Source organism: Staurois parvus, unplaced genomic scaffold, assembly GCF_062004578.1.
Source record: "Staurois parvus isolate SC_StPar_1 unplaced genomic scaffold, SC_StPar_1.0 ptg000782l, whole genome shotgun sequence".
Lineage (NCBI taxonomy): Eukaryota > Metazoa > Chordata > Amphibia > Anura > Ranidae > Staurois > Staurois parvus.
The window spans coordinates 242,501-257,500 of record NW_028318578.1 but is presented as its reverse complement, the minus strand read 5'-3'; positions in this window follow the sequence as shown (position 1 = coordinate 257,500).

Sequence of the window (15,000 nt, the reverse complement as noted above, 5' to 3'; positions counted from 1 at the left end):
AGGGCTACTTATGGGGGTACCTTTCACCATGAACGCGCTCATCCATACCTGGACCAAGCAGGGACTGCATCCATGGGCGAATCAAATATTGAGGCAGTTCCCCAAGTGCAGTCCACACTGTTGCCTGATGTACGTTGCATTTAGGAGGGACACCGCGGAGCCCGTGCACTCTCCTCCAGTCCAGCGTACCTCTCTCACCTTACTCCCGGTGACAGAATGGGGTCCCACCATGCACACAGTATGGACCTCATGAGTACACTTGTTTTTTTTATTATTTATTTAAACTTTTATTTGATTTTCCAATATAAAAAGAACAACAACACATTTGCAAAAATATTTTGCGCATACATATTTCCATTTACCCCAATATTACCCCAATATTACCCCAATATTACCCCCACCCAGGGGGTGGACTGACAACTCATGGGGATCATGGGGACCCTGTGTCCTTGCCCAAACTCAAAAAAGTCTATGAAAAGGTACCCGGGACATCTCATAGTGCCCCCTACTGACCCCGGGCCCTCGGGCAGTGCCCGAGTTTCCAAATAGTCAGTCTGCCCCCACCCCAGCCCACTCTTCCACCCTCCCCCCAACCTATTTACCCCATTCACATCCTCTTTCCTGACCTATATCTTCTCTCATATTTATCTATCTCTGATGCTGCTCTCTCTTTGATTTTCAATTAAGGCTCTCTCCTGACTTCTAGACTTCCCCCTCAATTCCGGCCAGTTCCATATATCTTTCAGAAGATTCAAATTTCAGCCAACTACACCACGTTTTCCTGGATTTTTCCATTTTATTCTCCTCCATGTGACATAGCTCCTCCATCCTACAGATATTTTCAACTCTATTTATCCATTCGTTCATTCTTGGTGCTTCAGGAACCTAGCAGAACTTGGGAATCAGACCCTTAGCCGCACTAATCAAATGATGAAGTACCCTATTTTTATATAATTTCGCTGAAGGTTCAAAGTTATAAAATAAACACCTCCACGGATCTCTCTGTACAGTCATCCCACATATTTCCTGAATGTATTGGATTATTTCCCTCCAGTAATCCTGGATTTTTGGGCAACCTCACCATGTACTGTATCTCTGATGCTGCTCTCTCTCAGATTCTCAAGGCTCTCTCCTGACTTGTAGACTTCCCCCTCAAATCCCACCAGTTCCATATATCTGTCAGAGGATTTAAATTTCAGCCAACAACACCACGTTTCCCGAATTTTTCCATTTTATTCTCCTCCATGTGACAAAGCTCCTCCATCCTATAGATATTTTCAACTCTATTTAGCCATTCATTCATTCCTGGTGCTTTGGAAACCTGGCAGAACTTGGGAATCAAACCCTTAGCCACACTAATTAAGTGATGAAGTACCCTATTTTTATATAATTTTGCTGAAGGTTCAAAGTAATAAAATAAACACCTCCATGGATCTCTCTGTACAGTCATTCCACATATTTCCTGAAGGTATTGGATTATTTCCCTCCAGTAATCCTGGATTTTCGGGCAACCCTACCATGTACTGTATCTCTGATGCGGCTCTTTCCCGAATTCTCAATTAAGGCTCTCTCCTGACTTCTAGACTTCCCCCTCAATTCCGGCCAGTTCCATATATCTTTCAGAAGATTCAAATTTCAGCCAACTACACCACATTTTCCTGGATTTTTCCATTTTATCTTCCTCCATGGGACATAGCTCCTCCATCCTACAGATATTTTCAACACTATTTATCCATTCGTTCATTCTTGGTGCTTCTGGAACCTGGCAGAACTTGGGAATCAAACCCTTAGCCGCACAAATCAAGTGATAAAGTACCCGGTTTTTATATCATTTTGCTGAAGGTTCAAAGTTATAAAATAAACACCTCCACTGACCTCTCTGTACAGTCATTCCACATATTTCCTGGATGTATTGGATTATTTCCCTCCAGTAATCCTGGATTTTTGGGCAACCCCACCCAGGGTGGACTGACAACTCATGGGGCCCCCGGGCAATAGGGGATCATGGGGCCCCTGTATCCTTGCCCACACTCAAAGCACACCCAAAAAAGCATAAAAAAGTACCAGGGGCATTTTATGGGGCCCCCTGTTGACCCCAAGCCCTAGGACAGTGCTTGAGTGCTCAAATGGTCAGTCCACCCCTGGCCCCACCATATATGTGCCATTGTACCCCTTTTTCCACATCCTCTCCAGCACAGAGGTGAAGTATCTACTTGTTGCCTGTAGGCTACATTTGGTATGATATACTATCTAGTTAAACATTTATAGTTCATCTCCACTGTGCTCATATTCGTCACCTCGTGTGTTAATTTGAAAACTTTATTCCATTGCTGTGCATTCAATTCTGTTCCAAGCTCCTTTTCCCATTTTTCCAAGAACCCCGGAGGATCAGTTCCTTCCATAGCCATAAGGATCTTATGCGTACAACTCCTTCCTTCTCATACCATGTAGCCACGCAAAGGTCTCTGTAATGCGGGTTCTACATGAGGCCGATCTCTGTGGAGGGAACCAGAATGCCAACCCCCTTGCTACCGGAGGGCTCTTCATGAAGGCCACGTACTACACTTCCCTGCAATGTACCTTGTGCTACCCTAGTTCTTTCATACGCCCAGAACCATCATGCACCCCTTTAGATGACTTCAGACCAGGCTTAAGAAAGTTGATGCAACTTTTACTTACTGTGAATACTTTGATAATGCAGTCCAACATGAACAAATACATTAGAGCAGGGGTGTCGAACTGGTGACCCTCCAGCTGTTGCCAAACTACAAGTCCCATCATGCCTCTGCCTTTGGGAGTCATGATTGTAACTGTCAATCTTGCAGTGCCTCATGAGACCTGTAGTTTGGCAACAGCTGGAGGTCCACCAGTTTGACACCCGTGCATTAGAGTGTCCCCTAATTAATTCTATTAGGCTGTCCGGTTATACCTCCATAACGTAGTAGTCCATGTCTGATGTTCTTCAGAAATGGTAGGTCTCTGGACTCCCAGTACTTTCCGGTGGCCTGCAAGGTGCAGTAGTCCTCCTCTACAGTAATCAGGGCTGAGAAAAGGGGTGGCTGCCCTGGGCACTATGGTTTGCTGTTGGGATGGGGGCGCCTTGCTTCTGTTACAAGGCTGACAGGAGCATTGACTTTGGCAGTGATTTTGTCAAGCGAGTGGCTGCTAGGTGTTGGATCCCCGAAGCTTGAAAATCATGAACCGGGGTGGAGGGGCACAGTTTGGCATCTTTGCCCTGGGCACTGGATGACCTTGTGCCGACACTGACAGTAATCACAGCATTTTTTTGAGACGAGAACCTCCAGACCCCATTCTTCCTCTTTCTGTAATACTAGGCAGATAGACTGGGGCCAAAAAGCCCGGGAACAGCAAAGTGCAGAATTAACCCCTTCCCAGCCTGGATCTGTCACTGTCTAAATAACCTGTAGGGACTGTTTAGATACGTGGGACATTGTAAGGGAGTTCCAGTACGGTGAATGGTGCATAGATTTGCGCATGGGCATATCATCGCTCATAGAAATGAGCATAGGCACATCGTTAATGGAAATAAGCATAGGTGCGCAAATGCGTGAAGGAATGCGTACACGCATGTGCATGTATGTGGAAGCGGGCCCATAGTTTCTGGCACCAGACGGCTATTTAAGAGATGGTCTTGCTCACTGTGAGTGCTGACCGGTCCTCAGTTGTTCCCTGTGTCCTGTACTGACCAAGCTTGCTCTTGACCAGGGGTGGACTGACAACTCATGGGGCCCCCGGGCAATAGGGGATCATGGGGCCCCTGTGTCCTTGCCCAAACTCAAAAAAGCCTATGAAAAAGGTATCAGGGGCATCTCATAGGGCCCTCTACTGACCCCGGGCCCTCAGGCAGTGCCCAAGTTTCCAAATGGTCAGTCCGCCCCTGGTCTTGACTAGGAATGGGCTTCGTGTTCGAATCAAACCTAAGTTCGACTCAAACATTGGCCGTTCGTGTGTTTGGGCATGTTTGCTGTTCCCCACAAAGCACTGCACCCTGACAGTGCATTGTGATTGGTCAAAGCAATGCACCTGCCCGCAGGTCAGGTGCAATGCTTTGACCAATCACAGCGCGTGATGATGTCACAAGGTGGCGGGGTGAAACCCCCCACCTTGTGACATCATGACAGTATATACAGTAAGAGCTATCATCGCAACGCAGCTGTCAGTCGACGGGAGCCAACGTCGTGAGCGGAGGTTTTTTTTTTTCTTTTTTTGGGCGGCGGGCATCGTGATGGACGTTGGATCTACTTCGGGGGGCATTTTTTTAATCAGTGACTTATAGCGGGACTGCGATATTGTGGTGGACATCTTTACACTAATTGACACTTTGTGGGAACCAGTGACACTAATAGAGTGATCAGTGCTAAAAATATACACTTATCCCTGTACTAATCACACTGGTTGAGAAGGGGTTAACATCTAGGGTGATCAAAGGGTTTAGTGTGTGCCTAGCTATGTGCTTGGTGTACACTAGGTGGTGCTGGTACAAGTGGAAGTGATAGATCGTGTTCCCAGCTCTGTAGGTACACACAATCAATCACTCCCCCCTGTCAGAACAGAGCTCTGCCTATATAAACATAGACAGAGCTCTGTTCCTCCTCCCTGCCTGACGATTGGTGGGCACCGGTGAACATCTGTTCATAAGGACTCACAGATCAGCTTCTGCTGTGACAGTTCAGAGCAAAAGCGATCCCCTGTGTGGGCGTATATATGTGATTTTGCAAAGGAGGGCCCCCCTGTGGCTAAGGGATATGCCAGCTAGGAGCATATTATAAACTACATGTTGTCTTAGCTACATTCAGTATGCAGCAGTACAGGGACTCACCCATCCTGTTCCCAGAATTAAACTGAAATCTCAGCGATTCTGTCAGGGCTCCCGGTAAAACCAGAGATGCGTGGACTGACACAGGCTCAAGTATGGTGTAACAATATCATTTATTAAAGGCTATACACAAATATAAAACGTACAATATAACAAACCAAACCTCCAACTGATAACGGAATGTACACAGACGAGAGCAGTCAGGGCTGGTGAGGTGGAGTGGTCAGGCGGGCCGGGTCAGGAACCATCAGGCAGACAAGACACAAAGGAGTAGGCAGAGCGTAGTCAGTCGGGCCGGGTCAGGAACAATCAGGCAGACAAGGTACCAAAGGAGCAGGCTGGAGAGTGGTAAGGAATAGCCGAGGTCACGACAGGCGGAGTTCATACAGAGTCAGGATCAAGCAGAATCAGGAATCAGGCAGGAAGCAGACAGGATGCAGGTATAGGGGCTCATGGGAAACATACACCAAGACACTGACTGCAGGTCTGGCCATTCCTTAAATACACCTCCTGAAATCAGCCTCAGGTGATGGCTGACTGCAGGAGTGAGCTTCTGGTTGCTGGCCAGCCCTGGTACTGCAGCCCACAAGGCAGGTGAGTCCCACCACCATTGGCGAGTCCATTCCTGACAGATTCACAGGAAGCCTTGTTTCTTTTTGAATAAACAGAAGCTTTCCTCTGATTGCTCTGAGATTGTGATGTCATCTGCCCACTTCTCCATCTCAACTAATCAGAAGTCATGTATTCCTTCATAAAATACAAGGCTTCTTATGAATGGATGAGCAGCACATTGTCCTGGGAACAGGATGGTCCTAGCCCAAACAAACTATTTAACCTCTTCACGCCGGCCGAACGCAAATGGGTGGTCTCCCGGCGTCTGGGCCTAGACGCCGAGCGGCTGCACATTTGTGTTCTATTAAAAAAGAACATATGTGCTGAGAGTGCGCGCCCTGCTCGCTCCCAGCACACGTCTGGTACCTACGGAAAGGTCCCAATCTCCTCTGATTTCCTGATCATGTGACAGCCATCACGGTGGTCACATGATCCTAAACCCCGCCTCCCGGCTTCTGAAACCCTTAAAGGGCTGGGAGGCGCCTGCGTGAAGGGGTTAAAGTGATTCTAAAGGTAAAAATATATATTTTTAAAATGATAAACATGATCCTCCTGTTCTGGGTTCCCCCTGCCGGTGCAGTCCACTCCTCCCCCCTGCCGAGTGCCACCACAGCAAGCTGCTTGCTCTGGGGTCACTTGTGTGCATGGCTTTGTAAATTAATTTTGGACTCCCAAATTGGATATTTTACATTTGTTTCTATCGAGGAACGTGATTGGATGAAAGAATGTCTTCACTGCTGAAATACCACGACTTCATTATAGAACTCATGCCGTATTTTAGTAGCCATGCGGTGGTATCTGATCACATACTCAGATACCTCTTAGTGAATAGTCCCGGTTCGATGTTAATGGTCGAACTTTTGTTAGGTTTGAATCAGGGGCGGACTGACAACTCATGGGGCCCCCGGGCAATAGGGGATCATGGGGCCCCTGTGTCCTTGCCCAAACTCAAAAAAGCCTATGAAAAAGGTACCAGGGGCATCTCATGGGGCCCCCTACTGACCCCGGGCCCTTGGGCTGAGCCCGAGTTTCCAAATGGTCAGTCCGCCCCTGGTTTGAATGTTCGACCACAAACCGAACAGGGGGGAGTGTTCGGCTCATCAGTACATTCTACAATAATAATAATGCCACCAAAATGAATGTGTTCTGTAAATCACCTCCAGCATTGTTCCTGTATCCTCTTTGCTGGAGGCGGCCATTTTGCTGAAGCCCAGAGCCTCTGAGCAGCAGTAAATCTTTAGGCTGTCAGCAGACCAACCTCTAGTGGCTCTGAGTTTCAGTACAATGCCAAAAATGGAGAGCAACTGAGCATGTGCAGAGCAGAGTGAGACCATGTACCTATTACTGGACTTTAAAATCGCACAATTTTAAATCGCAGCAGTGTGACTGGTGACTAAGTGCTCGGGAATAGCTGTGCGATTTGCGAATTGAAATTGCACCTGAAATGGCATAGAATGAATGTGAATATCAGTGTCTTAATGTGTGCGATTTGCTGCAGCACAATTTATAAAGTAGTTCTTGGATGACATTTTCTGCCGTTGCAATTTCACATACATAGAATACAATGAATATGAATGTCAGTGTATTAATGTGTGCGATTTGCTGCAGTGCGGTTTATAAAGTAGTTCTTGGATGACTTTTTCTGCCGTTGCAATTTCACATACATAGAATATAATGAAAATCGCACTGCAAATCGCAAGAAATCATTGAAAATCTTCACAAGTCACAATATAGTCTTCAGTAATCGCATGATTTTAAATCACAGCGGTGTGACTGGTGACTAAGTGCTCAAGCATAGCGGTGCGATTTGCAAATTGAAATTGCACCTGAAATTGCATCTAATGGATATCAGTGTCTTAACGTGCGATTTGCTGCAGCACGATTTCTAAATTAGTTCTTGCATGACTTTTTCTGCCGTTGCAATTTCACATACACAGAATACAATGGAAATCACACTGCAAATTGTAAGAAATCATTGAAAATCTTCACAAGTCGCAATAAAGTCTTTAGTAATCGCACAATTTTAAATCGCAGTGGTGTGACTCATGACTAAGTGCGCGGGCATAGCGGTGCGATTTGGGAATTGAAATCGCATCTAATGAATGTGAATATCAGTGTCTTAACATGTGCGATTTGCTGCAGCACAAATCCTAAAGTAGTTCTTGCATTACTTTTTATGTCATTTATTGCAATTTCACATACATAGAATATAATGGAAATCGCACTGCAAATCGCAAGAAATCGTTAAAAATGTTCACAAGTCGCAATATAGTCTTTAGAAATCGCATGATTTTAAATCACAGCGGTGTGACTGGTGACTAAGTACATCTAATAGATGTCAGTGTCTTAACATGTGCGATTTGCTGCAGTGCGATTTCTAAACTAGTTCTTGCATGAATTTTTTTCTCCCGTTTATTGCAATTTCACATACATAGAATACAATGGAAATCGCACTGCAAATCATAAGAAATCATTGAAAATCTTCACAAGTCGCTATATAGTCTTCAGTAATCGCATGATTTTAAATTGCAGTGGTGTGACTAAGTGCCCGGGAATAGTGGTGCGATTTGTGAATTGAAATCGCATCTAATGAATGTGAATGTCAGTGTCTTAATACATGCGATTTGCTGCAGCGCGATTTCTAAACTAGTTCTTGCGTTACTTTTTTCTGCCGTTGCAATTTCACATACAAGGAATATAATGGAAATCGCACTGCAAATTGCAAGAAATTGTTGAAAATCTTCACAAGTCGCAATATAGTCTTCAGTAATCACATGATTTTAAATCGCAGCAGTGTGACCAATAACTAAGTGCCCGGGAATAGCGGTGCGATTTGCGAATTGAAATCGCACCTAAAATCGCATCTAATGAAGGTCAGTGTTTTAACATGTGCGATTTTCTGCAGTGCGATTTTTAAACTAGTTATTGCGTGACTTTTTTCTGCCGTTTATTGCAATTTCACATACATAGAATATAATGAAAATCGCACTGCAAACTGCAAGAAATCGTTGAAAATCTTCACAAGTTGCAATATAGTCTTCAGTAATTTTAAATCGCAGCAGTCTGACCAATAACTAAGTGCCCGGGAATAGCGGTGCGATTTGCGAATGTAAATCGCACCTGAAATCGCATCTAATGAATGTCAGTGTTTTAACATGTGCGATTTTCTGCAGTGCGATTTTTAAACTAGTTATTGCGTGACTTTTTTCTGCCGTTTATGTGCCCGGGAATAGTGGTGCAATTTGCGAATTTAAATCACATCTAATGAATGTCAGTGTTTTAACATGTGCAATTTTCTGCAGTGCGATTTTTACACTAGTTATTGCATGACCTTTTTCTGACGTTTATTGAAATTTCACATACATAGAATATAATGAAAATCGCACTGCAAATTGCAAGAAATCGTTGAAAATCTTCACAAGTCGCAGTGTAGTCTTCTGTAATCGCACGATTTGAAACTGCACATACATAGACTATAATGAAAATCGCACTGCAAATCGTAAGAAATTGTTTAACATCCTCACAAGTTGCAGTGTAGTCTTCCGTAATCGCACGATTTGAAATTGCACATACATAGACTATAATGAAAATCGCACTGCAAATCGCAAGAAATTGTTGAAAATCGTCACAAGTCGCAGTGTAGTCTTCTGTAATCGCACGATTTGAAATTGCACATACATAGACTATAATGAGAATCGCACTGCAAATCGTAAGAAATCGTTGAAAATCTTCACAAGTCGCAATATAGTCTTCAATAATCACATGATTTTAAATCACAGCAGTGTGATCAATAACTAAGTGCCCGGGAATAGCGGTGCGATTTGCGAATTGAAATCGCACCTGAAATCGCATCCAAATGAATGTCAGTGTTTTAACCTGTGCGATTTTCTGCAGTGCGATTTGCTGCAGTGCGATTTTTACAATAGTTATTGCGTGACTTTTTTCTGCCGTTGCAATTTCACATACATAGAATATAATGAAAATCGCACTGCAAATTGCAAGAAATCGTTGAAAATCTTCACAAGTCTCAATATAGTCTTCAGTAATCACATGATTTTAAATCGCAGCAGTGTGACTGGTGACTAAGTGCCCGGGCATAGCAGTGCGATTTGCAAATTGAAATCGCACCTGAAATCACATCTAATGAATGTCAGTGTCTTAACATGTGCGATTTTCTGCAGTGCGATTTTTACACTAGTTATTGCATGACTTTTTTCTGCCGTTTATTGCAATTTCATGAAAATCGCACTGCAAATTGCAAGAAATCGTTGAAAATCTTCACAAGTCGCAGTGTAGTCTTCTGTAATCGCACGATTTGAAACTGCACATACATAGACTATAATGAAAATCGCACTGCAAATCGTAAGAAATCGTTTAAAATCCTTACAAGTCGCAATGAAGTCTCTAGAAATTGCACCTGAAATCGCACAATTATAAATCGCAGCATCTTGACCCGGTGACTAATGCAGGCCATAGACGGGTCGAACATCGGCCGATTTTTCGAACGATAAACGAAAAATCGTTCGTTCGGCCGATGTTACCACCAACGAATAAAAAAATCGTCCGACTAAATCATAAAGTTCACCCCATGACTTCTGTCCCTTTCAGGTCACGGCTCAAGCGCAGATTTTTTTATTGTTAAAACGATCGTCTGATTTGGCCATCATTGCCGGGAAAATCGGCCGATCGTCCAAATCGGCCACAAATTTCACAACAGAACCGATAATCTAAAAGTGCAAAATACACGAAAAGCGGCCGACGAACTAATCCACTCACGGTACGAAAATCGGACGATTAACGACCCATCTATGGCCTGCATAAGCCTTTGAACTGGTCATTTTCACAAATTCCATGGCGAAATCATTGAAAAGAATTGACTCCGGATGTGACAGATTTGAAATGGTGAGGACAGGGGGGGACTGACAACTCATGGGGCCCCCGGGCAATAGGGGATCATGGGGCCCCTGTGTCCTTGCCCAAACTCTAAAAAGCCTATGAAAAAGATACCTATCATGGGGCCCCCTACTGACCCCGGGCCCTCGGGCAGTGCCCGAGTTTCCAAATGGTCAGTCCGCCCAGGGGCGGACTGACCATTTGGAAACTCGGGCACTGCCCGAAGGCCTGGGGTCAGTAGGGGGCCCCATGAGATGCTCCTGGTACCTTTTTCATAGGCTTTTTTAAGTTTGGGCAAGGACACAGGGGCCCCATGATCCCCTATTGCCCGGGGGCCCCATGAGTTGTCAGTCCACCCCGAGTCCGCCCCTGGGTGAGGATGAGTTACATGAAGGTAACATTGTAACAATATATGGGGGGTGCTGCTTCAGATTGAGTGCGGCTTTGAAAGAGTGCGAAGCAGTTAAACACAGCAGTTGAACTAAAGCAGGAGAACTTAACCCCTTCCCGCCGATGCCTCCCGGCCCTTTAAGAGATTCAGACGCCGGGAGGCGGGGCGGTTGGGGCGTGGTTTAGGAATCATGTGACCGCCGTGATGACGCGTCACGGCGGTCACATGATCGGGAAAGGTCCCGTTCGAAAGAGCGGACCGGGACCTTTCCGTGAGTACCACACATGTGTGCTGGGAGCGCGCAGGGCGCGCGTTCTCAGCACATATGTATTTAGTTACATGGACGCAAATGTGCGGCCGCTCGGCGTCTAAGCCCAGACGCCGGGTGGCCGCACATTTGTGTGCTGCCGGCGCAAAGGGGTTAAGCAGCAGGAAGACACAACAGCAAGAAACTCTACTGCATGCTGGACAGACTGCAAGCAATCACCCTGGGAAACAACTCTTACATACCTGAGATCCACTCCGTGTACCTTTATATAATACGCCCCTCTTCTCCTTATCACATTACTATCCTCTGTTCCCAAATCTCATTTCTTTACCCCTCTTCTCCACCCCAAAACTTGTACATCTCCCCCTCATTGCTATCATCTCCCTACTATTGCTCTCTTCACCTCCCCAAAATTCCTCTTCTACTCCTCCTTCTCATTTTCCTCTCCTCCGTTCCCAAAATCCATTCACTATATCCCTCTGCTCTTCCCAAACAATTGTATATTGTGTCCTCACTGCTTCCTTCGCCCCTCTATGGCACCCACCACCTCCTCCTATTACTCCACTCTCCCACTGACCCCAACACCTCCACTAGGAGTTTCTCACGCTCCTGCACATCCCGCTCCCATGCCACCTTTCTCACCCTTCTCCTCCTCATAACCGCGGGGGACATCTCCCCGAATCCTGGCCCTCCACCACCTCCCTCACCCGCACAACACCCTCCCGCCTCCACGTCCCGCCGCAACTTAGTATCTGTCCCCCTGCTCCCTAAAATCTCCCCCCCGTTTTCATGTGCACTCCTGAACGCCCGATCGGTGTGCAACAAGCTTACCGCCATCCACGACCTCTTTGTTTCCTCCTGGCGATCACGGAAACCTGGATCCAGCCCACTGACTCCACCTCCCCTGCTGCACTCTCCTACGGAGGTCTCACCTGGACCCACTCACCCAGGCCTAACGGTCGTAAAGGTGGTGGGGTTGGCCTGCTCCTGTCACCGCAGAGCACTTTCCGAGTCCTCCCAAACCCCCCCTCCCTATCCTTCTCCTCCTTCGAGGCCCACTGCGTCCGACTATTCTCCCCAACCCCCCTGAAGATTGCTGTGATATACCGGCCTCCTGGATCCATACCCCGCTTCCTGAATGACTTCTCCTCCTGGCTACCCTTCTTCCTCTCCTCTGAGATACCCACCATCATTCTTGGGGATTTTAACATCCCTGTCAACCTCGACAACCCGGACACAGCCCGTCTCCTCCACTTAACCTCCTCCTTTGCACTTGCACAGTGCATACAATCCACCACCCACTCCGACGGTAATATTCTTGATCTTGTCTTCTCCAACCGCTGCGCTCCCCACAACCTCACTAACACCCCCTTCCCTCTCTCTGACCACAACCTGTTTACCTTCTCTTTCTCCTCGTCCTCCAACGCCTACCCCTCCAAATGTCACACTACTACCAGCCGTAACCTCCGCAACCTTAACCCTGCCCCCCTCCACTCTGCAGCTGATCAACTCCATGACCGCATCCTCCCCCTGTCCTGCCCCGACTTGGCTATGACTGCCTACAACAACGTGCTGTCAACAGCCCTTGACTCACTAGCGCCTTTAACCACACGCAACATCAGACCCCGACCGCTCCAGCCCTGGCAGACTGATCACACCAAAACCCTCAAACGACACAGTCGTGCCCTGGAGCGACTATGGCGCAAAACCAAATCCCAACAAGCCTTCACCCGCTACAAATCTGCCTTCCACACCTACACCTCCTCCCTCCATGCTGCCAAACAGGCCTACTTCTTGACCCTCATCAAGGCCCTCTCCTCCAATCCTTGCCGACTCTTCTCCACCTTCAACTCTCTACTCTCTCCACCCCCACCTCCACCCAGCACCTCACTCACTGCCCTCACTTCAAAAACATGATTGACACAATTCGCAAGGACATTGCCCCAACTCACACACCCTCTCAACCCGTCCCCTCTCACACAGCTACCCCCTCATCCCTCCTCCCCCTCGACATAACCCGCAGGGACTTCGTCGCTGTTCAAACTCTCTCCAACCCCCTTCACCCTCACTCAGCTACCCCCTCATCACCCCTCTCCCATGGCCCCACCACTGCTCTGACCTCCTCTTCCACCCCACTCTACATTTCTCATACTGAAGCTCCCCCAACACTCCGCACCTTTGACCTTACTACCATCGAGGAAGTCTCCAAGATCCTCCCAGATGCCCACCTCACCACCTGCCCCCTCGACCCTATCCCCTCACAACTCCTACGACCTCCTTCCCCCTCCATCCTACGCTCCCTCACCCACATCTTCAATCTCTCCCTCTCCTCAGGCACTTTCCCCTCCCCTCTGAAACATGCACACATCACCCCCATACTTAAAAAGCCCTCCCTGGACCCCAATGACCCGAACAACCTCAGACCCATCTCCCTGCTCCCATTTACATCTAAATTCCTCGAGCGCCTAGTCTACACCCGCCTATGCTCTCACCTCAACGACAACAACCTCCTCGATCCCCTACAGTCCGGCTTCCGTCCCCTACACTCCACCGAAACTGCCTTACTCAAACTCTCCAATGACCTTCTAACCGCCAAAGCTAATGGCCACTATTCAGTGCTCCTACTCCTTGACCCCTCTGCGGCCTTCGACACATTCGACCACCCCCTCCTCCTCAAAAAACTACACTCCCTCAGCCTCAGAGATTCTGCTCTCTCCTGGCTCTCATCCTACCTGTCACAACGCTCTTTCAGCGTTACCTATAATGCTACCACCTCCCCCTCACTCCCCCTCTCTGTTGGGGTCCCTCAAGGCTCTGTCCTCGGGCCCCTTCTCTTCTCCATCTACACCTCCTCCCTTGGCCAACTCATACACTCTCACGGCTTCAACTACCACCTCTATGCCGACGACACACAAATCTATCTCTCAACCCCCCACCTCACCCCCTTGGTCTCAGCCCGAATCACACACCTACTGAGCGACATATCAGACTGGATGTCGCTCCACTTCCTTAAATTGAACCTCTCCAAAACCGAGTTTCTTGTCTTCCCCCCAGCCCGCACACCACCCCCCATTGACTTCTCCATCACATCCAACAAAGCCACCATCAAACCCGCCCCGCAGGCCAGAGTACTTGGTGTCATTCTGGACTCCAACCTATCCTTTCAACCCCAAGTCCAATCTTTAACAAACCCGTGCAGACTCCACCTCCGCAACATCGCCAAAATCCGCACGTTCCTAACCCCAGAAACCACTAAACAGCTCATCCACTCCCTCATCATATCACGACTCGACTACTGCAACTCCCTCCTCACTGGCCTGCCTCGCCGCTGGCTATCCCCGCTTCAGTCCATCCTGAATACGGCTGCCAGACTCATTCACCTTTCCAACCGCTCCCTCTCCGCCACCCCCCTCTGCCAATCCCTCCACTGGCTTCCGATTGCGCAACGGATCAAATTTAAAATCCTAACACTGATGTACAAAGCTGTCCACCATACTGCCCCGAACTACATCACCGACCTAATATCCAAGTACCGCCCAGCACGCACACTCCGCTCCTCACAAGACCTCCTTCTCTCTAGTTCCCTGGTCTCCTCCTCCCATGCCCGCCTCCAGGACTTCTCCAGGGTGTCACCCATCCTCTGGAACTCCCTGCCCCAACCCATCAGATTATCACCTACTCTCCTCTCCTTTAGGCGCACCCTGAAAACCCATCTCTTCAGGGAAGCCTACCCCACCCCCTGCTAACTTGCCGACCTCCTCCACTCTTCCTACCACTCCATCCCCCACAGCTATCTCCTCCTGTACCACCATCCCCTCCCTCCTAGATTGTAAGCTCAAAAGAGCAGGGCCCTCGATCCCCTCATGTTTTGCATTGTATTGGTATTGTTCTGTCACATGTTCTGTCCCCCTTTGTAATGTACAGCGCTGAGCGAACTATTGGCACTTTATAAATACTGTATAATAATAATAATATCAAGCATACATTGATACTATTACA